Here is a 13,276-nt window from a genome sequence, read left to right as displayed (position 1 = left end):
CCCCTACGTAGCCTCAGAGGCTGCCACACACTTTACTTGACAGAAAGAAAAAATATGTTTGTTTCTTTGGAGCAGGATGAGAACCTATGACCCTCTGATGTGGTTGGACTACAACTCCCATCATCCCTCAATGTTGACTGGGTCAACTGGGGCTGATAGAACTTGGAGCCCAACAACAACAGTTGGGGACCCACAGGTTCCTCATCTGTGACCTAGAGATAAGTGGCATGCTCCCTTTTTTTCTTTCCCAACAACAAAAAATGACCCACCACCTTGGCATTGGGTGGTGTCTAGATGTTGTTGGACCTTCCAATTCCCGTCATCCCTGGCCATTGGCCAAGGTGGCTGGAGCTGATGTGAGTTGGAGCCCAACAACACCTTGAGGGCAACCTGCTCTCCGCCGCTGGTATAAAGGGCCTCCCATCGCATGTACACACACTTCCCACCACAGCATTTAGCTGAAAATAAACACTTCTTGAAGTCTTGTCTCTTCCCCTTGGTCATTTCACCCTAATAGTAGCAAATGGGGGGGGGGGTCACATTGTTTCCCACTTCACAGTAGACGCTGTACACCAAAGAACCATTTCTTTACTGAGAGAAAGAAAGAAACTATGAGGTAGTGCTGTATCTTGTTCGTTTGTTTTTGCTTTAATAACTATTTACACACAACACACCTGTGTGTACCCCTTCTTTCCTTCAAAATGGATACGGAACACTTTGAATGTATGCTACCGCTTTATATCTTCCAATCCCTTGAAGTTCAAAGCTGGGTGTTTTTAAAAATAATAATAATCAAGAGTATTATCAATGTATGCATGAGATACAACAACAATTTGTCATTTGCACCTGTAAAGGCTCAATTTGCATCAAAGCCATATTCACAGATCTGTTTTTACTGTTCTTTAAATTGTCTTAAAAAAAGAAAAGAGCCCCAAACTTTATTCATGAAATAGGGCCTTTTAGAAAAGTTTGGGAGCTAGTCCTGTCCCTCCAGAACCCTGCTTCTTCTTGGCAGCCAGCTTGGAGAGAGAGAGAAAAATGGTTTCCAAGGATAGCATCATTTTGAACCCATGAAGCTGCCTTATTCGGAGTCAGACCATTGGTCTACCCAGCTCAGGTTTGTCCCCAGATATAGCAGCCCTACCTGGAGATGCCAGGGACTGAACCGTCTGCCGGCAGAGCACATGCTCTCCCACTTTGCCCTCTTCGCCCCTTATCCAGAAGGACTTTCCTTACTGCCCAAAGCTTCTTCTCATCTGCTTTGGCTCTCATTGCACATCCACTTCTGAATTTGTTGTTTGCTTCTATGTTTTTATATTGTTGTAAACTGCTGTGATAGATGATAGATATAGATAGATAGATAGATAGATAGATAGATAGATAGATAGATAGATAGACAGACACATTGGTATAGAAATTCTTTTATAAATAAACAGAATAAATCTCAGCCCTGTCCCCTCCCTCTTCGTCTTCTGTGTACATACTGCTATGGTAAAACCCTGGCTCCCTTCCAATTTGTCAGATCCTTTATCAGTGAGGCTACAGTAGAATGGATAAGAGGGAGACCGTGAACAGGTCACGCTAGTTCCTTGGCCAGGGTAATGACCTTGGCTGATTGGCTTATCACCTGCCATTTGCATCATCGAGAGAGAGAGAGAGAGAGAGAGCGCGCAAATGAGTGAGCGTTTCACCCATGCTCCTCACCCGGCTGGTAGGTAGATAAGAAACAGCCATTGCTGTTGTGTATGTGTGAGAAAAAATGCTGGAAGCTTGCTCTGTGCTGATCCTAAACTGGGCTTTGGGGCTTCTCTGGAAATCGAATGGAGAAGCAATATCTATGGGTGCGCTAATGTGGCAAGCCCCTCTGTCCTATGCCCAGGATGTATATATGTGTAAATATGTGCAGAGGTGCAACTTTCTGACTGTAAGAGCTGTTTGATAACAGAATGGACTACCTCAGAATTTGAATTTTCCTTCACTGGAGGTTTTTAAACAGAGGTTGGTTGACCATCTGTCAGGGATTCTTTAGCTGTGATTTCTGCATTGCAGGAGATTGGACTAGATGACTCTTGGTACCTTCTGTGAATCTATTAAATAAAGCTGTCTATCCTAAAGATACCACTGACTTTCATGGCAAAGAAACCAAACTGGGTAAAGCGCAGGCACCCCTGGAGTCTCACTGCTTGGTGATTGGGGTAGCACATAACAGAAATACTTTTTACATTCCAGCTTTTGCACACACAGCTCATGTCAGCCTCTTCCCTGCAAGTCCCAATAATTCCTCAGGAAGCGTATGCTATTTTGCATGACGTCTCCCTTGATGAACAACAGCTGAGAACAATAACATGTACATTTGATGCCAAAAGCCCCCACTGTACAATTTGCAAAGGATAAAATGATTCCTTGGAGGAGCGAGGGATTTCCATAAAAGATGGACTGCAAAAACAGCTTATCTTTTTCCTTCTCATTCAGTTTCAGCTCCCTTTTGCTGCCTTGTCGCCCTTTCCCTTTTCACAACTATAAATGTATATAGAAGTTCTTAATGAATAAAACCTTTCACATTCAAAGTGAGGCTGTACATTTCTGAGGGGTGAGGAAGAAGACTAAATAAAGCATTTTGTATAATATCTCTAGCTCAGGAGCCTTCGTGCTGAGTTTGGCAATGATATCTCGAGGGGCGGCTGAAAGCATGTCAAAAAAGTGCAAAACCATGCCGAAGTGATGCTTCTGCCTACCCGTTTGAGCAAAAATGGCAACCTCCATCCAAATATCGATGACGAGTGCCACCCACCCCCCAGTTCAGAGACCCTCATGCAACACTATCTCAAGAGGTGTCTGAACTGCTAGAGAACAAACAGACAGGCAGAGAAAGACAATATATATAGTGGATAGCTCAACCATAAGAGAGCACACGGACATCTAGATTTGACTCACCTTCCTTTGCCCTGAACTGAGTTGCTTTGGATTTATTATTTTGCATGCCTCCAGTGGCAGCTGGTGGTCATTGAGGCTGGTAGGGCTGAAGACAGGGAGCCCAACAGTAGGTGGAGCCAAAGAGCCAATGACAGTCAGAGACAAGTCATTCTCGCTTTGTCTCCATCCTCCTGCCTGCTGAGTTCTACAAGAGGGCACACTGAGACAAAGGAAGAGGAAGCTGACAGGTAGTGCCACCCCCCTCAAATAGCTGTGAGTAAGTAGGTAAGCAGGTGGGAACTGACTGGGAGCAGACAGAGGCTGGTGCCCTAATGCACAAGTCTCCACTGGTTGGCTGGGGTTGTACTCTTTGGGTTATTGTAATTTATTTATTATTATTATTATTTTAGAAGAGTAGTTTTAAAGCAGCTGGCCTGAGGAGCCTAACAGTTATCTACCCCTGTCTTAATGCTGGGGGTGCAGCCAGCAGCACCCCATAAGCTGAAGGGCTGGGTCAGAGGCACAGTCCCATTGAAGGCAGGATTTTCGTGTGAAGGCGGCTGCTGTGAATTGCAGCTTCTCTGGAAAAGGTCATCTCTCGGCTTTGTTAGTCGTACAATACTTTTCGCACTCCTCTGGGGCTTGGCGAGAGGCAAGCAAAGAGGGGTCAGGAGCAGTACAGCAGGTCACAGGCACGATCAATAAATCCAACTTTTAAAAGCAGATAAAAGTTGAACAAGGATGTGCCAACCTCTCAGGAAGTAGCATCAAAGAGGCTCAGCGTTGAAAGGTCTTAGGGTGCCACCTTCTGGCTCAAGGCTGGCATTAAGTCTTTGGAACGGGGTCCTTCGGTGTTTTCATCATCTTTCATTACAAATTGCCCTTTCCGGAGCAGAATTTCCCTCTGGATTTATGTTAAAGGTTGTTGAGTTTTATCTATTAGAAATGTAAAATGGGCTTGCACGCACGCACACGCACACACTGAAAAATCACTCTCATCTAATGTCAACAATTTTGATTATTTTGATTCTTTAATTGTTACACTGTTTTCTATCTTAAAAATCTCTCTAAGCAGTGTATATGGAAACTGAAGCAACAATAGACAACTTAAACAAAGTATTGCACATTAAAGTTACTAATATATGTATAAATAAGTATCAATTTCTTTTTCTTCTGACACATGCTTTCTCTCAGCCTCTGGGGTTTCACCCAGGGTCTAACAAACTCTCAGAGGTGGCAGACTTTGGGCTCTCTAATTTCAGCGGCACCTCATCTGATGCTAAAATTTGGCTCCCCTGCCTCTCACACTCCAATCAACAGCATTGTTTGGGCACTGGCAGCAGCATAGTGCCCAGAGCAACTGCACTGGTTGTGCTACCCTAAAACTGCCTCTGCTCTCAGCTCACCCACAAAAGGCTCACAACCAAAAGAGTTCACAGGAACAGTGGACTATAGTCTCTCACTGTAGACTTGATTTTCATGGGCAGGCCCAAGGTGGATGGTACTTCCTCAGGCTTCTCACTGCTATGTCCCTTTCAGCTGTACCCTCCAGATCCAGTTCCAGGTACAGCAGGTTAGCTGAGTTTCCTGAGGAGGGGAGGGTCCAAAGGTGGGATGAGGTCCCCCCTCCACTCACAGCTCTTTCTTCACCCTCTGTCCTCTCCAACCCTCCAAGTGCAAGTGGAGCAAGTTCACTGAGAGATCTGCCTCCATTTTCCTATACCTAGCTCAGTGGCGGAACCCACACATTGCATGAAGAAGGTCCTTGCTCTCTCTGGTTAAATGAACCCATCTTCTGCAGCATTGCTGTCTGTCTGTTTGTCGACTGTAGACATCAGAGTAGTCAATAGTGAGCAAGATGGACCAGTGGTGGGACTCAAAGCAGTTTCATATGTGCACATTTTACATCTGCGCTGAGGAAATTGCAGCTGGTATAATAGTAATAGCAGTAGTAGTAGTAGTAGTAGTAATAATAATAATATTTAATATATGCCCCACCCATTGTGTGTGTGTGTGTGTGTGTGTGTATGATGATAAAGCAATAAAACATCAAACATTAAAAACTTCCCTAAACAGGGCTGCCTTCAGATGTCTTCTAAAAGTCAGATAGTTGTTTATTTCCTGGACATCTGATGGGAGGGTGTTCCACAGGGTGAACGCCACTACCAAAAAGGCTCTGTGCCTGGTATTCAGAGGCATAATGCCTCAAACTCCGGAGCAGAACATATCCATCATGGCTACTAGCCTTGCCCTGCACAAATTTGTCCAGTCCTTTTTAAAAGCCATTGCTGCCTCTAGTGGGGGTGAGTTCCATAGTTCAACGATCTTCCATCAGTCAGCTTCCACAAATTCTAGTGTTTCGAGATGGGGAGAATTAACTTTTCTCTATCAGCTTTCTCTGTGCCATACAGAATTTTATAAACTTTTATCATGCCCCCTTTTTTCTAAACTCAAAAGTCCTAAACCCTACAATCTTTCCTTACAACGGAGTTGTTTCATCTCCCTGATCACCTAGGTTGCCATTTTCTTTCCTGGGTCTTCCATAAATGGGGCTTCAGACGTTGGGTGTAGGTGAGAGCTATGGTGTGCGTCAAAAAGAATGTGCATCCTCACAGCCTCACTTTGTCACTCCACCCAGGAAACCAATTTGGAATCTGATGGAGAGAACACACAAAACATACATCACTTCTCCGAGGGGAGAGATGTATTTGACTCCTGTGCAGTTCTTACCGTGATATATGGAAGGGAGCAGGGCTCAAACTCATAGCAAGGGAGGAACGGCAGTAGCAGCAGCAACAGCAACAAATTGCAAGGAAGATTTACAAAGTCCCAGGATAGCCTGGAGAAATTTATGCTTGGACACGAGGAAAGGAAGGACTTGAAGGAAAAGCAAGTGAGAAACAGCTTCAAATTATCAAAGCAGCAGGGAAGAGGAGACAGAAAAACAAATGAAGGATTTGCTTTTGGAGGACACCGGCTACATTCACACAACCGTTTATTCCATTTCTCTGATGTTTCCCTAACTGTTAATTTCCACATTGTGTTTGAGCTTTCACACAGTGTAAAAGCTGCTTCCAGAAAAGTCATGTTTAGTGCTCATTTCCATGTGATTTGATTTGCAGCCCCTTTAACCAGCAAAATCCCAGGTGCTGGCATGCACCTATTTTTTTAAAAAAAAATAATATTTATTACTTTTAAACCTTACAAAAAGGAGAAAAGAAAAGAAGAAAGAAAAGAAAAGGAAAAGCAAAAAAACAAAAAAAACAATACAGTACAATATATAAACAATACACAACACAACATTTAACATTAACACAATAAACAAAACAAGAGCAAAAACAATTCAAAAAACACACATCATACCATCTCAATATCCTCTCTTTCATTCCCTTGTTTCATCGACCTCCTCTCACCTCCCTTTTTGTATTTCATTTCTATTAATTATCTCAGCAAATCCTTTCCATCTTTCTCTATTTTCTGTCATGTGATTATCTTAACATATTTTAACCTTATTTTCCATTAATACTATAATACTTATTTATGCTTAATTCCTTAAAACATTTCTACTAAAGCCATATAATTCCCTCCCAACATTTTTCTAACACTCATTAATTTTACATTATTTCCATATATAGATTTTAAACTTTTTCCAATATTCTTCCACCGTCTCTTCTCCCTGGTCTCGGATTCTGCCAGTCATTTCCGTCAATTCCATATAGTCCATTAACCTGGTGATCTTCTGTCCGAGGCTCTTAACTCTTTTCCAAGTCCCTTCTGCAAGTCTTCTTCATATTTATACATGCACTTTACTTTGTCTTCTCCTGATCTTGTTCTTATTTCCCTTCCTTTGATGCTGAAAATTAGATCTCGGGGAAATTCCCATCTAGCAATGTTTTTATTCCTTCTCGACAAGTCAGCCAAATCTCCATAGTTAAAACTGAAATTCAAAAGATATTTCCAGTCGTATTTCAAAGTTCCTCCAAGTCTGGAGGTCCCCACAACTTCAGTCTCCTCCTGACCCAAGTCCAGGTCCCAAAGGTCAATAAATCCCTGCATGAAGGGATCTATCGAACTTTCCTTCTTCAGTCCAAGCGGGGCTCCAATCCTCAAAGTCTGACTTTCTCTAAATTCAGTCTTAAAAGGCATCAACTTATAGTCATCAAATTGCATCTGTAAGGCTGGGGCTCTCTCCCTCTCCACTTGTGCAGCTTTAGGTTCCCCAACAACCACTTTCTCCCCCACCTTCTCCTCAATTTGCCATGTCAAAATAGATCCCTGTATCAATTCCTGAGTAATTTCTGTATTAATATTCACTTTTTGTCCCAAATTAGTCACTTTTTGTTCCAAGTTACCAATTTTTATAGTCCTCGCATCCATCTTCTTATGGAGCTGTTCCAGTGAATCATTAATCTTACATAATGCAACCACTAAGGCTTCCTCTGTCAACATTCTTAACGGTCCAAGGTCAATCCCAGATTCTCACAGTTTTATCTTGCAGGTGGAAATTTCCCCAGCTCAGCTCATGTAACAATTTCAAAAGCTTCCTCTAGGGGGAAACAATTTCTATTTGTATCAATCCTTTTAAGCACAGTTCAAACAATAAAGTTAGTTTCAATTTTCAATTACTTTTACTCCTTTTTAAACGCAGAAGGAGACAATGGAAACAATGTATTTCTCTTCTTTAACTTACTGTCAACAAACGATCTATTCACAGTCAATGAACATATCCAAAACTTCAGTCTTACTGGCAGCCCGTTTCCAGGTTCAGAGCGGTGGTAATTTAACTTTCTTCACTCTCTCCTGCAGGCTTACGCGATCTAAAATTCCCCCCCTCTTCTCCTGCTTCCAAGGGGGGTTTGATGATTTAGCCGCTGGAAGTTTAATCCTTTATGAAAGGCTTTCCAAGACTTTAGCTTGCAGCCTCTTTGCTTCAGTCTATATACAAAAGGGGAAGGCGGACTTCCTGTTTGAAACCTCCCCGTTTCGGTGCCAAATTAAGACGTTTAAAAATCCAATTTTCCGTTCTACTCACGGGTAGTTGTTTTAAGATCAAATTGTCCACAGGAAAAAGTCAGCGCTCTCCAGCAACAGCAATGCGGCTTCACTCCGTGAAAGAAGCAGTCAATTCGAAGCACCGCACCACTCACCCCACGTCGCTCCGGATCCCCGAAACCGGGTTTCCCCGCGAGTAGGGGAGGCGCAAAAGGTACCAGCCGAATCCCACGTTCACAGGCTTCTCCCGCCTGTGATTTTTGGTGGGTCCCCACCTTCGCCGTGGCGGCCAGACCCTAATTTCCACAAAGCAAATTCCTCCCAATCAGAGGAGTTCAGCCATTACCGGAGGTGCTAACCCAGAAGTCCGCACCTATTTGCATGCTGTTTGCATGGGGAACAGAAGCTGGCATGTGTAGAAAGGGTGGCTGGGTTAGTATCAGTGTCCAATGATGTTCGTCGTTGTGTCACATCATGCCCACTAGTGTGAATGAAATTTAGCTCACCATGCTGGTATAACAGATTCAGGAGAAGGATCCATTAGGAAGTGAGTGGGAGCCCAAGACTTTTCTGGTGATGGATTATTTCAGGGGTCATCAATCTTTTGGGGTCCATGAAGTTTGGAGAGAATGTAATGGGCACCATGAACCCTGCAGCCAAGCATACCCCCATACATAGTGTTTGGCACACTAGTATACTTCTTTCAAGCGTAGTTTCAGTGGGCATGGGAGATGAGAAGGTCAATGTGAGTGCGTGGGTGCCATGGTGGTGAACCCTGGATCACAATATACAAGCAGCACTTTAAGAATAATAGATTGGACTCAGTAAGAGTCTTAATAGCACAAGGATGGAAGAATGAGGAAATCCCGACTAAAGAACTGTGCCAAGAGAAATTGATGGACTATGCAGAATTGGTGAAATTGACACACAAACTTCGTGATAAGGATAACTGTGACTTTAAAGAAGAATGGCAACCTTTTACAAAGTATTTAAAGGAACAACAAAATTAACTGGACTCCTTGGCAGGTTTTGAATAAACATTCACAAACTTTTTATTGGTAATATATAGATAGATAAATTAAGGATCTTTACAATTTTATAATATGCAGAGAATAACATTTGCTGACAAACGAGAGAGAGGAACTGAGGGAAGTCTGATGGGTGGGGTGGGAGGGTGGGTTTTTTCTTTTCTTTTTGGGGGGAGGGGGAAATGGGGGGAGGAGGAGGATGTATTATTTTTATAAATTGTTTTGCTGAAATTCCTAATATTTTTTTTTTAAAAAAAGAATAATAGATTTGACTGACCTCTAGGCTGCCTGTGGGAAACCTTTGGCCCTCCAGATATTGCTGACCTACAACTTCCAGCATCTCTGAACGTTGGTGTGGTTTGCAAGAGTAGGGTTCTCTCCCAGTCCCACTGATAGCTGCTAGGGATCATTCCTGGAATCTCCTGCATGCAAGACAGATGCAACCCCCCCAAAACAACCCCCACAATCTGGAGAAAAAACTGACAATCTGGAGCTATCGAGTGTAACTTCTAAGGTAGATTTATGTCCATCTTGCACCAGAATGATGTTGTGTTTCATGACAAAGGCTGCTCCTTGCCCAATGGAGTGAGGAACTCCTGCACTCTGTTTTTCTGCTAAGTGGGAGAAATGCAGGTTGGAGAAAGAAAAAAAATATGCTCAGCATATATGCCCCTGAAAAATTGAGGAACAGCTTGCGTGCGTCTGCTGATATTTAGCCGCTAGATGGCAGCAGAGACAGAGGATTGAGAAATTGTGTGTTACACCCCCAAGGCAGCCACAGGGGGGCAGCAGAGACACAGGAAGCTGCCTTATAGTGAATCAAACTATTGGTCCATTTGGATTTGGATTTGATATCCCGCCTTTCACTCCCTTTAAGGAGTCTCAAAGCGGCTAACATTCTCCTTTCCCTTCCTCCCCCACAACAAACACTCTGTGAGGTGAGTGGGGCTGAGAGACTTCAAAGAAGTGTGACTGGCCCAAGGTCACCCAGCAGCTGCATGTGGAGGAGCGGAGACGCGAACCCGGTTCCCCAGATTACGAGACTACCGCTCTTAACCACTACACCACACTGGCTCTCAGTTCTGTTTACACTGTTTAGCTCAGTTCTGTTTACACTGTTTAGCTCAGTTCTGTTTACACTGACAGGAAGCAACTCTCCAGGATTTTTCTTTTAGGCAGGAAACATTTCTAGCCCTACCTCAACAGCTCTAGATAGGCTTGGGGGAGCACCTTGTTTGAAATCCCAGTGTAGTCAATGCTGACCACGATAGGCGTATGATGTGACTCCATATAAGACAGCTTCTTCTCTTCTAAAGGTTTGTTGCTACCCACCCTACAAAACTGGCGAGAGCAGCGTTGTGACTTTTCTTTAGAATTATGGAAAAGAATCACATCTCAAACCCCAATTTTCTTTTTAATTAGTTTTTTTCTTGCTGGGGCTGGGTGCATTGTCTGCTGGAACAAGAAGCAAATTGACCTGAAGAATTTGAAAAATGCATCGTTTGGGTTCTTGGCATTGAAGTGCAGCCCTGGAGCTTGCCTGGTGTGCCCTGGGTCCTGGCTTGGGCACCTGGAGACAATTGTTTAAATCATTCTTCTGTGTTTGACGCGGTAAGATCTAAGTGCACCTGTGCCCACCAAGAGCCAAATCTAATCTATTCATCAGATATTCCAAGAAGCGTTTTCTTTGGGGAGGGGTTGTGGGTGTCGGTATGAATGAACCATATCAAGCAACAATTACCCATGACATTTTTGTTCATTTTATCATTTCCCCTGACGGATTTTGCAAGCCACCCTGCCAATATCGCCAGCCACCTTGAAGAAACAATCTGCCAGCTCTTGCAGCTAGATAAAAACGATGGCCAAATACAAAGGAATTTAACTTTTTGCTAGGAACTAATGCTTGCCCTGAAGAAACAAGGTTGTATCCAAGAAAGTTGTCCTCACAGCAGACCCACTTAAATTAATGGATGTAAGTATGCCCAGTCCATGAATTTATGTTGGCTGCATCCTTCCTCTATTGCAAGATAACTAAATACACAATTAGTATTAGGTGCACAGGGACACGGGTGGCGCTGTGGATTAAACCACAGAGCCTAGGACTTGCAGATCAGAAGGTTGGTGGTTCGAATCCCCACGACGGGGTGAGCTCCCATTGCCCGGTCCCTGCTCCTGCCAACCTAGCAGTTTGAAAGCACATCAAAGTGCAAGTAGATAAATAGGTACCGCTCCGGTGGGAAGGTAAACGGCGTTTCCATGCGCTGCTCTGGTTCGCCAGAAGCAGCTTAGTCGTGCTGGCCACATGACCCGGAAGCTGCACGCCAGCTCCCTCGGCCAATAAAGCGAGATGAGCGCCGCAACCCCAGAGTCGGTCACGGTGGACCTAATGGTCAGGGGTCCCGTTACCTTTACCTTTATTAGGTGCACAACCAGAGATTTCAGGATAACACAGGAACTGCACTGAGGTAGGACGGCACTACCAGCTTTTATGCCTCGTCAGCTGTGAGGGCACATTTGCAGCCAATGCCCTCTAAGCCTGCGAGGCACACCCCCAGGAGAGGCCACTGATTGGCCAATTTGGGATGCAGCAGCCATTGGGCATTTGAGCCAGCTACCCAGGCAGCCAGGAGGAATTCCCCTAAAGGATGCCTTGCCATGTATGCCTCATTCTCACTGCCCAGGAGAACGGCTCCCCTTTTTGGGACGGGGACCGCGTTGTGGGCAGCGACCTGGGACCTCCCAGTGACCCGGCTGTGGGTGGAATGACGCTGCCTATGTCATTAGGACTCCCAGCCACCGCGTCACACCACCCGGCTGACCAATTGGGTTAGCCAGGGGCGTGGCCACGTGGTGTTTAAACTGCAACACAAGATGGGTGGGCTGGGGAGAGCAGCCTCCATTTGTCTCCTCCGTCGGATCTCCCAGCCCACCCATCCTCTTTTCTTGCGTTGCATGACTATGGCCTTGCTATGACTAATGTCGGTCGCCATGTTTGTTGGGGCCGGGTTGGAATTTCTCCACTTGGCAAATTGGCACCAGCCATTTGGTTTTCACCTACCTAGTAGCAATCGTCAAAACTTTGTAAGGTTAGGCATTGGGTATGCCTTGTCATGGGAGGGGCAGTTGTTGCCTCTGTCCTGCCCCTCCACATTAAGGCTGTCCTGTTAAAGGGATCTGGGTGTGTGGTTCCTGTCCGTGGTCTAGGGCCATGCCACGACCCCATCGGTGACCCTGGGAGTGACCCTGGGAGTACTCTTAATTGATACCTATCATAGGGCTCCCCCTATCAGTGGTTGACCCTTATGGGACTCCTGCAGATGGGCAGGAGTCAGGATGTAGTCTGGCTTCACCCAGTTGCCTAAACCAAACCACTCACATCTGTAACCAATAAAGTTGTGGCCTAATTTATTCCATTAACCCAACACATCTGTGTCTGTGTGTTTATTTCTGAGGGAACTGTGGGGCCCGGGGCCTCGCCACGCAATGGCGGCTTAAGCATGAGGGGCCACAACAGGCATCCATTTCCTCCCACAGATATAGGGAGTACAGTGGTACCTCGGGTTACATACGCTTCAGGTTACAGACTCCGCTAACCCAGAAATAGTGCTTCGGGTTAAGAACTTTGCTTCAGGATGAGAACAGAAATCGTGCTCCGGCGGCGCGGCAGCAGCAGCAGCAGCAGGAGGCCCCATTAGCTAAAGTGGTGCTTCAGGTTAAGAACAGTTTCAGGTTAAGTATGGACCTCTGGAACGAATTAAGTACTTAACTCGAGGTACCACTGTATAGGGAATACAGCTAAATTAGCACCTGGGGCCACCCTGTGACCAACAATCTTGGTGATAACAATAACAAATATGTACAGTGGTGCCTCGCAAGACGAAATTAATCCGTTCCGCGAGTCTCTTCGTCTAGCGGCTTTTTCGTCTTGCGACGCAACCCTATTAGCGGCTTAGCGGATTAGCGCTATTAGCGGTTTAGCGGCTATTAAAGGCTTAGCGGCTTAGAAAAAGGGGGGGACAAGCGAAAAAAATCTCAAGACTTACAAGACATTTTCGTCTTGCGAAGCAAGCCCATAGGGAAATTCATCCTGCGAAGCGCATCGAAAAACGGAAAACCCTTTCGTCTAGCGGGTTTTTCGTCTTGCGAGGCATTTGTCTTGCGGGGCACCACTGTATATTATGAGTTGCCTTGGATGAATGGCCAAAGAGTTGTTGCCTTGATTATCTCACAAAGACTGATAGCTAAGCTCCTTTTCTTTTGGGGTGGGGTGAGGGCTGCTATTGTCCTTCCATTTCCAGGAACAGAAAGGGAACAGCAGGGTTCTGTTCTAGCCATAATCAAGG

This window comes from Podarcis pityusensis (genome assembly GCF_964106645.2).
Source record: "Podarcis pityusensis genome assembly, chromosome: 8".
Lineage (NCBI taxonomy): Eukaryota > Metazoa > Chordata > Lepidosauria > Squamata > Lacertidae > Podarcis > Podarcis pityusensis.
This window is presented reverse-complemented; position numbering follows the sequence as displayed.